This window comes from Poecilia mexicana, unplaced genomic scaffold, assembly GCF_051168715.1.
Source record: "Poecilia mexicana isolate PSO_F unplaced genomic scaffold, ASM5116871v1 scaffold_18, whole genome shotgun sequence".
NCBI lineage: Eukaryota > Metazoa > Chordata > Actinopteri > Cyprinodontiformes > Poeciliidae > Poecilia > Poecilia mexicana.
Window position 1 is genome coordinate 6,941,750 of NW_028263387.1, and position 14,451 is coordinate 6,956,200.

Sequence of the window (14,451 nt, forward strand, 5' to 3'; positions counted from 1 at the left end):
GTACGTCTGAAGCAGTGACACATAATCAGTGTTGGATGTGAGGATGGGTCACCCTTTGCTGTCGGTGCTGGCCGTACTCTGTAAGTAGATCGCTTTTTCTTTCTGAAGTGTGCAGGCGATGGAAACCATGTTTTCAATCTTTACAATATGTCAGAGATTCACTGGCTTATTTTTGCACAAAAAGCTGACTGTACAGACTTTATGTTCATTTTGGGCTCTTTCGGTTTTCTAAAAGAGAGACATGGGGAATATTTGATTCACAAGAATGAGGAAAAAATTTGATTGAGATTTAGAAAACCGCAGATTTTGTAATCGGTGCCAAATAATTTGGATTGACCAAGTCTATGTCTAAGTCTAAGGGCAAAATCATTTTTATTGTATAAAGAATCTTGTTCTAATAGGAATAGAAGATAGTTTGAAAGCAGTTTCCAAAAGAAAATCTATTTTTAATTATATTTTGTGAAACAAATGGCAACACTATATCATCATTACAGTAACAGAGCCAGACCAGCTTTTTGCATGTATCAACTGGTGTTTAACTCTACATGGTGATAAGATGTTAGACTATATTCTCATCTTAACTTGTCTTTGAGTTATTTTGTGTTATGTATTCATGTTTTCTAAATTACTTTGAAAGGCACAGCTGCAAGTTCTGCATCCCGCCGCTTTCTTTTCAATATCGTGTATATGCACTGTTTCATTGTGAACATGAGTACCGAACAAGAAAACACAACATAAGATTGGAAGGGCTCCTTGCTATCACCCTAATCTTTAGCTCCTTCCATACATTCTCAGTCATTTTCAAGTCTGGACTTTGGCAGGGCCTCTTTAAAACATTAGTGTCAAAAACCAATTTGGAAAAATCAAAAGATTACAAAATCTCCCAGGAGTCTGAATAATTTGGGGCTGAACAATTTGCATGCTCAAGTTTTTTTTGTTTTTTTTGTGTGTGTGCTAATAATGAAAAAAAAAAGTAGCTGTGAAAATATGTTTAAAAGCATCTGTTCAGTGTAGAACAATTTATTTTTTGATTTATTTTTTTAGTCAGTTTTAGTTTTAGTTTTTTAGTCAGACTTTGAACAAATGACAGTTAAACAAAACTGTGAAACATTTGTCTAAAAAAAACTGAAGCTGTAAATCATCTATCGACTACAGAGCCACTATTTTTATTTTCATAATGAAGTTCACCTTTTTCTAGCTTTGTCAAGTATCTCTGGCCTTTTTCTCACAGATAAAGTTAGCATGGCTTTGAGGTCATGCAGCCACGAAAAGACAGGTAAGTGTTAGCCATAGAGACGTTTCAGTGAACCAAACATTTAGAAACGGTGGAGGAAGTTTTGACCACGTACATTCTCAGAATGAAATATAAAAAGATGCAGTGCAATAAACAGAGTGGTCTTTGTACACATGACCTTGGCTTGGCTACATTTGTGATCATCTTAGTAACTTCTGGTTATCTCTCGTGAGCAACAGCCTACTTCGCCACACTGACCTCACAGTCATTATTTGTATTGCTCTGTTGCGTTTAGATAAATATCTGCAAATTCGCTCATGTTGAATAAAATGTCCTCACTGTTTTCCTCACAAGAAGGGCACCTCAGTATCTGACTCCGTCGTAACTTTAAAACTGTTTCAAATATAGATGCAGCATGGAAAGCCAAAAGCATTCACCTCTATATTTCTGACTCAGAATAATAGGCAGAAGCAAATAGCTAACACAGTAACTGAAAGTCGAGTCAATCTACTGTATGTGAACTTCTCTCTGCAAGAAAAGCTTTATTTTTAATAAAATATCACATTTTAAGTTCCTTACACATCTATTATTACAATTATTAATGGAAATGTAAATATCCCCTGCCCCCCTATATTCAAGAGTTTTCACATTTCCTCTTTCATGTTTCATTTTTATAAGATGTCTGATAAGCTCTGTGTTTTTAGGTCTCAGTTCTCTTCTTGGGTGTGGAAAAACTCAAGGTAATTGAACAGTTTCCTCCTATAACTGTCCATTAACACATTTTTTATCAAATATGATTGAGTTTTTATTCTGGTGACTTATCTTGTTTTTGTTTTGTTTTGTTTTGTTTTTTTAAGAAGTACCTAATAAGCTCTTATGTGTTCAAAGTATGTCTGTAGTGACACCTACATTACAAGACAGATGCCCTCTAGTGGCTGTTAAAACCACTGTTGAACTTTTAATCGTTTGTGATCAATTATTTTAAATACTGGACTAAAGCAATACACACTCTTGAAATGTCAATGAGGCATTTTTTGAATAGTTTAAAAATAAAAATTTGATTAAGGATAAAATTATTAAGAACATCTGGAAAATAAATCATAAAAAATCTGTCTTTAACAGAACCAAAGCCTTTCCTCAGTGTCTCTCCATCATGGCTGATTAAAGGAGCCTCAGTAAATCTGAGCTGTAAAGCTGAACCTTCATCTCCAGAATGGAGGTTCTTCTGGTATAAAGCTGTTCCTGATCTAAGAAACAAGAACTACAGATATGAGCTGCTGCCTGGTAACACCAGAGGGACTAAAGAAAACTCCTTCATCATTACTGGACAGAAACACACAGCAGGATTTGCATGTAGAGCTAGAAGAGGAAACTCAAAGTCATCAACTGATTATAGTGAACCAAAGTTTGTCTGGTCTGCAGGTCAGTGTGTTGCTACTCTAATCTATTCCCTCATTTGTTTCTATGTACCTGATAAACTCTCATGTTGACTTTTAATCTGTCAGAGATTAGCCTTAATATCAAATATATTTATGTGTGATAAAAGCTTATGTCATCTTTCTTATGACTAGTGTAACATGACGTACAGCAGTGAGAACCTGCCACAATGGATATGCTATGAAAGAAAGAGATCTGGTGTATTAGGAGAAAGAATGAAAAAGAGAGACAAGAGAACACCTGGAAGTCTTCTACTAAACCTGCAGACAGAGAGAAAAACACAGAGATCTGAGAAACCATAGCAATAATACGTATAGCAAGGTCAATGAAAAGCACACAGTGCTGATAAAAGTGTAAACAATGATACAAAAATTACACTTCACTTCATTTAGTCAATAAAGATGGTCAATAAGACCAGACATAACTCAGACAAAATAAAAACAACCCAAAAGGAAATATTGGAAGTTATTGAAAGTTACCTATTTGAATTAAAATGAACTGAACCAAAATATCTTACCTTCCCAAACAAGAGTAATCACACAAATGATAGCACTGGATAACTTTTTGGTGACTAGATGAGATGAGGAAAATAAAAATGATATGAGTTCTGATGTAGTGCTGCCTTTTTACCAATTTACATCCAGCTTCTTCTGTTCCACGTTCATGACTAACTACCATTTACATGGATTTAAATACAGCAACCTATAACAGGATGTAAAGTTAGTAAACTGTTCCTTTCCTATGGATTAATTAAAGACAGCTTTAACAATAACAGAAATAAATAAAGTGGAAAAAATGTTCTTATTCAGTAAATTAATCATTTTTGTTTACTAAAATACATTTTTGCAAATGTTTGTTTTTCAGATTCAGCAGCCTCTCTGACAGTGAGTCCTGACAGAGAAAAACATTTCACTGGTCATAACGTCTCATTAAAATGTGATGGAAACTCTAGTGATGGGAGAATAAGATATTATAGAGAAATAAACACTCAGTCATATCTGTATGACTGCTCCACCTGGTGGACAATGAATGAATCCTCATGTATCGTCATTAGCAAGTCGGCCTATAAAGCAGTGTTCTGGTGTGAGTCTGGATCAGAGTTCAGCAATGCAGTCAACATCACGATATACAGTAGGTTATTATATATGAACATGTTTTGCTTTGTATTTGAATGATTCTAACAGTGACTGTAGTTCACAGTAACATGTTGCACATGTGAACACATGTGTTTTAAGTTTTTTATGTTATGTTTTGGTAATACTTTATCTGAAGGGGGTTGAATAAGACTGTCATGACACTGTCATAAACATGACATAACACCTGTCATGAACATGAATAAGCCTTCATGAATATTTATGACTGTTGACATAAAGCGTCATTCGGTAAATTATGACATGTCTTTGTTATGACAACTTGACATTAACCAGGAAATCATTACTGATATAAATTTGTTATAAAAGAATTAATTATTGCACTTTAAAAATTAGGTAACTTTATGTTATTAAAGGTAAAGTTTAAACAGTAATGATTTCCTGGTTAATGTCAAGTTGTCATAACAAAGACATTTTGAATAATGTCAACTTTGTATTAAAAGTGTCATAATTTACCGAATGACGCTTTATGACAACAGTCATAAATATTCATGAAGGCTTATTCATGTTCATGACAGTGTCGTGACAGTCTTATTCAACCCCCTTCAAATAAAGTGTTACCTATGTTTTTTTTTTTAACTGACAAGATATCTATAGTATCTCAGCAGTTGTTGTCTTGATTGAAAAATGCTGATAAAAAAACCTGCTTATAAATGATTATAGTGAACCAAAGGTTTGTCTGGTCTGCAGGTCAGTGTGTTTCTACTCTAATCTATTCCCTCATTTGTTTCTATGTCTCTGATAAACTCTCATGTTGACTTTTAATCTGACATAACATAGAGATTAGCCATATTATTAAATATATTCATGTGTGATAAAAGCTTCTGTCATCTTTCTTATGACTAGTGTAACATGTCACTAGTCATAAGAAAGTTGACCTTTCTCACAAATATTGTGAGAAAGGTCATTACTGATAATATTTTCAACTTTCATTTTTATGAGATTGTGATCAGAAGCTGGAACATGTTCTTATTATAAAAAATATATAAGAAATAAATATAATAATATAATAAATATATATTTATATCTTTATATATCTTTAAATATATCTTTCCTACAGAACCAAAGCCAGTCCTCACTGTGTCTCCATCATGGCTGAATCCTGAAGCCTCAGTGACTCTGAGATGTAACCATGACGACCAGTCTCCAGGTTGGAGGATCTACTGGTATAAAGCTGTTCCTCATAAGTTTGAGAATGGCTACAGATATGAGCTGCTGCCTGGTAGCATCAGTGGGACTGTAGAGAACTCCTTCATCATTCATGGACAGAAACAAACAGCAGGATTTGCATGTAGAGCTGGAAGAGGAAACCCAAAGTATTTGACTGATTACAGTGAACCAAAGTTTGTCTGGTCTGCAGGTCAGTGCTTTGTATTTTTAATTTTGACACACTGGTAATACCTAAAATAATCCCATGTGCAATGTGACAAATGTTCAGTTTAGTTTAAACTTGTTCCAAAAGAAGAACAAACTTAATGAAGCAGAAAATATCTGAAGGACATGTTATTAATAATGCGAACAAATAAATAATTCCAAATAAAAACAACAAAAAATAATTTATTTCTCCAAATATATATATATATATATATATATATATATATATATATATATATATATATATATATATATATATATATATATATATATATATATATATATATATATATATATATATATATATATATATATATATATATATATATATATATATATATATATATATATATATATATATATATATATATATATAAATAATTTTTTTTTATCTTGTTTTATTTAGTCTCCCGTCCAGCAGCGTCTCTCTCAGTGAGTCCTGACAGAGAGCAACACTTCACCTCTCAGTCTGTGACACTGAACTGTGGAGGAAACTCTACTGAGTGGAGAGTGATGAGGTTTTCAGAATCAGGTGACCTGACCGTCATACCAAACTGCTCTGACTGGATGAAAATGTCTGGATCCTCATGTGTCGTTAGCAGACAGTCTTCCTCTAAAGCAGTGTTCTGGTGTGAGTCTGGATCAGGAGAGTTCAGCAACTCAGTCAACATCACCTTACACAGTAAGTTGTTATCCATTGTGTGTATTTCTATTCATTTCTTAGTGGGTAATTCTAACACGAACCTTAATAAAATATTTCTTAAGCCAAAAATATTAGAACAGTTTGATGCATTACTCTACTATCAGTAACGGTTTGCAAAAATACAGAAACACAATTATTAAAGCATGTAATCACTGACATCTCAGGATATTTTTCTGTTCTCCCTAAATGTTCTTACACAGTTTGGTTGATTATTGAACATAGTTTTAATAAAAGGAAATGCTTTATAAAAACATTGTTAAACTTTGTAAGGAATGAAAAATCATTTTAGATAAAGTGTGTATGTTGCTCAATCACACAAATGTTTATACTATTACAGTTTTATGCCACTCTTACTTTACAAACATAACTAGTATATTTAAAGCAATGTCAAAAATTATACACCTAAACCTGATTTTTCTTTTGTTTGACCTTAGAAGTAAATTCCCTGAATAGAACAAAGATGAACTCAGAATCATTGTTTTCAGCCAGTCCTATCAGTGGCTCTGGTTCTGTTCCCAAACACGACGAGGACTTTTAAATTCAGCTGCTGATTTAAAAGAAAAAAAAAAGTGTTTGGAGCAATGTCCCTAACATTGAGTATACTCAAAAATGATGGGTGACATTGTTTACAATGAATAATTATTTAAAACAGTATTTTTTTCACTGTTGATACAGTACATAATGAGTTTAACAGACTATATTACAACAATTATTTACTGTGATTACAAAATGAATTAGGTTTCAGCTTTTACGACCTTTTGTTGCAGTTAAATCCTCGGTTTAAGTGATGGTTTCATAAAGGTTTAGAGCTTGATCACTTAATCTAATAAAATGAATTGTATTATTTTCTGACTGGTTTACACACTTGAGCTTGTTCGGGACAGGCCCATGTTTTTGTAGAACCAGTAGAGAGCTGGATCTCTTTATCTCAGAAAATCTATTATATTCTGTCTGGTTTCCAGATGAAGATCTTCTCCTGGTGAGCCCCGTCCATCCTGTGACTGAAGGAGCTTCTGTTACTCTGAGCTGCAGACGGAGAGGAGAAAACAATATTTCTGATGTGATTTTCTATCATCATGACAAACTGATCCAAAATGACAGCAGAGGAGAGCTGAAGATCTCTGCAGTGTCTCAGTCAGATGAAGGTTTCTACAAGTGTGAACATTCAGGAGAAGTTTCACCTCAGAGCTGGATGGGAGTTAAAGGTGGAGTCTTTAATATCATATCTCTTGAAATGCTTTCCTTTTTGGTGTGAATGTCTATTTCATTTGTCATAAGTAATATTCCTTATTGATCTCTAAACACAGCTGTATCCAGACCTGGAAGCTCGTCTTTTTCTGTTCTGTTGGTCACTGGATCAGTGATTGGATTCATTGTTCTCATTCTGCTGCTGCTGATCTGTTTCTTCTTAAAGTCAAAATGTGAGGGCGTCTTCTTCTGACTGAAATGCATTTATATTGTAACATCCACGTCTTAATCAAGAAATCTTTAAAAACTAAACAATTTCATAAAAGTATGTCTTTATGAAAAACATTCAAGGTTCAGAGCAGCCAGTCGGTCAGGATGAACGTCTTCATCAAGTTTACTCCTCTCTCCTACATGGTCAGTCTTTCACTTAGTTTTGAATATTTTCACTAATCTATGAATCCACCAAATTCAACTCTGACAGAAACTTCTGCTGCAGCTTTGAAATTTGTTAAGTGTCCATCTGTATCACAGACATAAAGTGACTAATTAATCTGTGTTTGACTTTCATTGACCTTTAGGTGACCTTTGTGTCTATGAAACAATCAGAGGCCCTGAAAACTCAGGAAAAGGTTCAGTATAAAGTCTGATTATCAAATAATGCTGGAGATTTTATAACAATATAGTAACAGTGCAGTGAATTACAATACTGTTTCAGGTCAGAATTAATGTGTTTTCATTATGATAATATATTTGATTCACCTCAGCAATCAGGTAACGATAACACTGAATGAGTAGCAATGGTTATTATTAATTGTCTTTCATAAAATCACATGAACAGGACAACATGATGATCCAGAGAAGAACACCGACTATGCTAATGTGGATGCAGAATAAAACCCAGGTACAAACCTCATCAAGAAGTATTTTTTATAAAGTGTTATCTTGTCTTATTTTTTTTCTCCTTTTCTGATCTTTTTTCATGATTTGTTTAGATTGAAAATCCAGCATGGTGTCAGCATTGTTGAAACAACATTTTAAATCAAACTTGTTAACTGTGGAGCAGCAGTAGACGTCTTGTTTGAGGTTTACCTATAAAATCTCTCATTTTTGTTTTAGATTTTACAGTTTTTGACATCATTTGAGTTAGTTAATTGTATTTTTTATGCTTTAGATATATTCTGTCGCTATAGGAATACACCATATCTGTAAAAAGGATAGTTTACTGTAAGTTGATGCAAGTTTTCTTTTTTAACATCATGTAAATATTCTACTTTATATTTGTCACATAGGCAAGTCTTTACCAGTTTATGCAGGATGTCAGATGAAACTGTCTGCAGAAGTCTTTAGTTTTTGTAAAGGTGTCCAAAGTAATATAATCTGACATAAATCTTACTAATACAGAGTTTTTATTGCTGAATTAATATTATCGGGGAGAAATATCAAATGTCTTATTTTCTCTTAACAATTTGGTCACACATAATGTATGTAACAATTTATATGCTTTGGAAAGCTCTAAATTCAGCTAAAGCTTCAATTTTACCCCATAATAACCGAACGTGATACGTTTTCCACTTCAGTCATGACGTCTCTGTATTATCATGAGAAAGCTTTGTTTTCCTGACATGATCCACACCCCTGTCTTTTTGTTGAACACATTCACCTGTTTTGAGTTGGTCCTTGTTGTAAATCAGTCCGTGTCATCGCTGGTTCTTATGTTTCCCCTGAGAACTGTTATTATTATGACTTATTAAATATTAACTCTTCTCACACGTGTCTACTGATGTCCTTCTCCACCGCAAAACATCACATTTTCATTAAATGTTACGTATATTATTATATCAATACATAGTAATGTTGGATAAGTCATCAAACAACTCCTACGACAATGTGGTGGAAATTTTCTCGTCAGGAAATGTATAATGGCTTTAATAATCGGATGGTCATGTTATGTTGCATCTCTATTCAAAATGGGGACGTAACATAATAATTAGTTGCAATGGACACCTAACTGTGTAAGGCTATTCCTTACACTATTCAAGTGGCAAAATATATTAAGAAAAAGAGTTACATTATTAATCAGGATTTTGTTATTTTTGGTCAATAAAAATCATGTTTAGCATATTGCACATTTTACCATCACTTGTATCAATAAAATCAAACGAACTTAGCTCCATGTAAAGACAAAGACAAAACGGTTTAAAAAATAATAATTAAGCTATTTCCACCCCAACTTGTTCAGTTCAATCCTCTGTACCTTCAAAACTATTAGAGAGAATTTACAAAGTCTCAACATGTAATACCACAGTTGTTCAGCAGATGGAAGTGTAGTTCAACAACTTGACTGCCAATGACTTTATAAACTCAGAGGAGCTTCAATTGGCATTTTTACACAATAGCAGGAGATATGGAAGGATACTTACTTACTTACTTACTTACTTACTTATGGTGATAAGCTGCCCTGCACTGTTCCTGACCTATCACACAACATAACTGCTGCCTTAAAGTATCAGTATTTCTCTAATTTTCTTCATGGACATAGAGACCCTGAAGGACGTGAATGTCGCACTTTCATCCATCCATCCATGGATTCATTATCTATACCTGCTTGTCCTTGCAAGGTGTCCAGATGTGAATGGGTGAGAGCCAAGGTACTCTGTGGACAGGTAGCTATTCCAATGGAAACACATTTAATGAAATACACTGAGCAAAAGTTTGCCTGACCTGCATGTCAGTCACTTTTCTGTCTGTGTCAGTTCTGAAATGTGAAGACACAAGCTGGATAAAACAGTCAATAACATACTGTATCTAGAAAGCTAACTAATGGGCCTTTGGCAAGGACGTTTACTTTAATAATGTGTTGTAAATCCCTTTAATTGTTCTAGATAATTAAAGAGAGTTATAACAGATTATACTGATCTGACAATGGAAAGATGATAAAAGTGTCATGCTGGTTGGTGAAAAGCCGCATTGTTATGGTTAGAAATGTGAACCGAGAAGATTTAGATTGTCGGTCTTTTACTGCACCTCCCTTTCCTGTATTTATTTAAGCCCTAAATAAATACAAGAATGTGACTACTTATGTAATTTTCCACTGACTCATTCAGAGTTTTGGGGGTTAATTTTATTCATGAGTTGCATGACACCTTAAACTGTTGGTTCTACAGAGCTGTGAAGAGTCCTTCCTGTTTCATTCAACATTTTTGCAAACTGTGAAATTCTTGATATGGTGGAATAAAATCTCATTTAAAGGTTCTTGAGAATAAACAGAGCATCAACAGTGCTGTTGAAAATCATTTTCCACTATAAAAGTATTTTTTCAGCATGTCTTTTCAGAAATATTCTTTAAAAAAAAAACACTAAGACATTTTCACAACACGTAGCTCAGTTTTCACTTCAGTGAATGCCATGACAGGAAAACAAGTTTTGTCACTTGAGTTTGTCAGATTGAGGCAGTAAACACCAAGCTGTCACCGTCTTCCTTTATCTTATTGAGCATCTGTTAGTGATCTTCCAACTCTACTTTTGCATAGTTGATACTTTTGTATATTTTCTTATTTTCATTACTCTTCATCACCCAAAAACAAAATTAGCTTCAACATCAAAATAGAGCTTCTACTAATAACACTTACACTGATTCCTGACAGACGGCAACACTTCATTTCTGACTCTCTTAAAAAAATGAAGATAACTGTGCTCATTAAGAGCAAAGAGGTTTACAGAAACAGGTTATCTGCCACATTTCAAAAACTGCTCCAGACTTGGGGCAATGACTGGATCGTCATCTACCGTCTTCGATCCAATGAAGCAGTGTACTGGTGTGAGTCTGGATCAGGCGAGTTCAGCAGCGGAGTCAACAGCACTGTTTACACTACCATATCAGGCACGTTTTTTTTTTTTGTTTGTTTTTTTTTCTGATTCTTAACGTCGTTTCTTTTTCCCCTGCACAGGAAAATATTCAAACCAGGTGTAATCGGTACCCATTTGAACTTACTTGTCCTGACACAAAATGTTGCTTGTTTATATTCCATGTAAAAAGAGATATTTTTAAAATGTTTTACACCTCTACCATTTGCTAACGTGTTACAGTAAAACACAAAGGGGCGCCTGAAGGACATTATCAGAGGTTACACACAATACTATCGCTGCACCTGACCCACTGGAGCACAGCTACATCTCCAACCCGCATTATGTGCATGTCGCACAAAACCAGCACAAACCTAAACCACACAAATGTAGGCTATATGTGCGTAATGCACATAGCCCACAAATACAGCAGATCTAACCGTTTTTATTTTTGTTTGTTTAGTTTTTTTTACAATTTTACGAAATAATAAAGACAGAAAGACAAAGAGAGGTGGAGGATGGAGATTCCCAGGTTCAGGTGGTGTGTCTGAGACTTCCAGAGGAGAAGCTGAAGCAACAACATTTGCTTAATTTCTTCTCTTTTGGCAAAGTTTTGACTAGATTTAACTGTTTAACCTGCAGTATTAGGGCATCGCTCAGGAAGGGTGCGGCAGATGTCATTGTTGGCCAACTGGCGATCCCACCAGAACCGCACACATGGCAAAGAGCTCAGGCGGAGCTTACTCCACCGCTCTACTATGGGAGGGTTAAAACCCAGCTTACTCATTTTTAGCTAGCTTCACTCCATAGTGACATTTAGCTTACACAAAGAGCGCCAATCCATCAAATGAACAAAAGTGGACTGACCAATAACATGTAGGTTTAGGTCGGACATGTGCCCGCTCCAACAAACTCATGCAGATACAAAAAAAAAAAACACACAGTGTGTACAGCCATACAGCTGCAGGCGCTAATTCTCACATGTCATATTTCTGCTTTGGACAGCAACAACTTCATGACGTCAGAGCAGGAAGTCTAAGACTTGCTGATAGTCGTTTAATTTTATGTAAATAAATGAGCTTTTTCAGTAAATCCAGACTAAATAAGGTTTAGTGAACACACATCTAATAATGTTGCATGTTGCAGAAGACCACACTTAATGTTCAGCCTCGTTTTTTGCTTCAAACGACAAAACATCATTACCATTTTAACCACGTAGAAAAGAGGAAATACAGCCTGTGGTCAAGGCTTAAAACGACAGGTTTTGCTTCATACAGTTAGCAATGCAACCTAAAAAGCCTACAAAGCTGCTAGCAGAAAAGGTTTAGGATTAATAGTTTTGTAAAACAAAATTACCAAAGCAATTTTGTAGGAGTTTAATTATTGCTTTTCAATAAAAACAAATAAATAAATAAGTTGTCAAATCTAAATTAGGAATTTAAGTATATTTGATTTGCAATTATATATATATTCACAGACTCTTGTTCTAACAGTTCTGTACACAGAGACTGAGGAACAATGGAGGAACTATATGTGAAAATTAGAAGTCAGTCTGCCAGCAACACTGCGTCATTTTAAACTTAACCACACGCTGAGAGGAAATACAGGCTGTGGTATAAAAAAAAACAAAAAAACAACTCACTATTAATAGGATCATTTGCTTTATACAGCTGGTGGCACACACTACAGAACCAAACATCTCATGCTTTTAACTAAAGTCCTAGAGGTTGGAGTCCTTGTCAAACGGCATTTTTGACTAAAGTCCCAGATCGGGTTAGAGTCCCAGATAACGACAGGGGTGCGGGTTTTAATGTTTTTATCTTTTTTTAATCGTTTTTTTTTTTAAATCTCTTTCTCTTTCTTACTGTTTATTCAGTGTCACATGCTGGTTGTTTTTTGTTTTGTTTTGTTTTGTTTTTTATTATGTAAAGCACTTTGAAATGCCTTGCTGCTGAAATGTGCTATACAAATAAAATTTGATTGATTGATTGATTGATTGATTGATTGATTGACTGATTGATTGATTGATTGATTGATTGATTGATTGATTGATTGATTGATGCTTAGACAATTCAAAGTACAAACCTTCCAACTATGCATTAAGATGCTTTTACTGTTAAATTTGTTTTTCATCCTTTTTAAAGAGGTCGTTGTGACCTTTCGTAGCTCAGTCCACATGTAGCTCAGTCTTCCACGGCAACTACTCTTCACCTCTAGGTGACAAACACACTCACATCCTCCCACTCGACACAAGCACAAGTGTTTCTGTGCACACACTTATCATCTCACCCACACACAAACACTCCGACACACACACAACCCAAATGATTGAGCATATGTCAAGAGAAGACAAGTTCATTTGTATATCACATTCTGGCAACAAGACAATTCAAAATGCTTTTCATGATAAAGACAGGTTGCTATTAATCTGACCTGCCATTGTTCATCCTGGATGCAGTCGTGATATAGTCAATTTGGTGTACTAGCTACAGAAATCCTTCCTATAGTCATGTAGGCAACCAGCTTCTCTATATGATATGCCTGAAATGCCAAGACAGAACCACAGAGAGAAGTAACTTTTTTTTTTTTCGTTGATATATATTTTTGTAATATTGACAACAGGGAATATGTTGTATGTTTTTTACACTGGTAAAAAACAGATTCTTTGTCTTGATTAAGGAAACCTTACAGATGGAGAAGGGTGTAACTCCTTTTCCTCACTAATGTATGACAGGGATCATTAAATTTGATTTTCACACACAACCATCTCTAGGGTTTACAGAAAATGGTTCAAGAAAGAGAAAACATCCAGTAAGAGGCAGTTCTGTGGGAGCAAATGCCTGGTTGATGCCAGAGGCCAGACCGGTTTGAGCTGATAGAACGACAACATTAACTCAAATGACCACTTGCATTCAGAGAAGAGCATCTCTGAATGCACAACATGTCGAACCTTGAGGCGGATGGGCTACAGCAGCAGAAGACCACACCGTTTACCACTCCAACCAGCTAAGAATAGGAAATTGGGGCTACAATTCACACAGGTTCACCAAAATTAGACAATAGAACATGGGTCCCCAAACTTTTTCCTGTGAGGGCCACATAACTTTTCCCTTCTCTGATGGGGGGCCAGAGTCAGTTTGTAACAGAAAAAGTGTGACGATCGCAGGAGTGCCTAAATGTAAAAATATATTGTTTTCCAGAAAGCACAATCAAATAGCCCTCTCTGGGTTCTTCACAGAAAAAACCCAGGAAATAACACTATTTATGAAATAAATACCATATTTTCTGGACTATAAGCCGCGACCCCAAAGTTTATGTAAAAAACAGTAAACATACACATATAAGCCTCAGATATCTCTGCCACTCTAGGTTTTCCACAACGATGCAGCAGCAGCAGAGGGTGGCAGACACCCAAAATTTGAGTCATAACAGGTCAATTGAATATCACATTTATTAAGGTTGAAGAAGAAAAAGTTGCCAAATTTAGATTTAACTGAACTGATTACGCTAGTTTCCGAAAG

General features: G+C 34.9%; 1 long non-coding RNA gene and 1 pseudogene across 2 annotated transcripts; both read left to right on the forward strand.

Annotated features, from left to right (window-relative positions):
- The first annotated feature begins 1,242 nt into the window (after positions 1 to 1,242).
- LOC106906443 (sialoadhesin-like) lies at positions 1,243 to 7,340 on the forward strand (annotated as a pseudogene). Its single transcript, XR_015766208.1, has 7 exons — positions 1,243 to 1,276; positions 1,849 to 1,974; positions 2,357 to 2,656; positions 3,536 to 3,802; positions 4,883 to 5,182; positions 5,603 to 5,878; positions 6,862 to 7,340. The product of XR_015766208.1 is annotated as a sialoadhesin-like (transcript).
- Positions 7,341 to 7,435: 95 nt separating this feature from the next.
- Positions 7,436 to 8,854, forward strand: LOC148153981 (uncharacterized). The gene is made up of 4 exons (XR_015766270.1): positions 7,436 to 7,501; positions 7,666 to 7,716; positions 7,926 to 7,988; positions 8,080 to 8,854. It is a non-coding gene; the product is annotated as an uncharacterized LOC148153981 (long non-coding RNA).
- Positions 8,855 to 14,451: the final 5,597 nt, after the last annotated feature.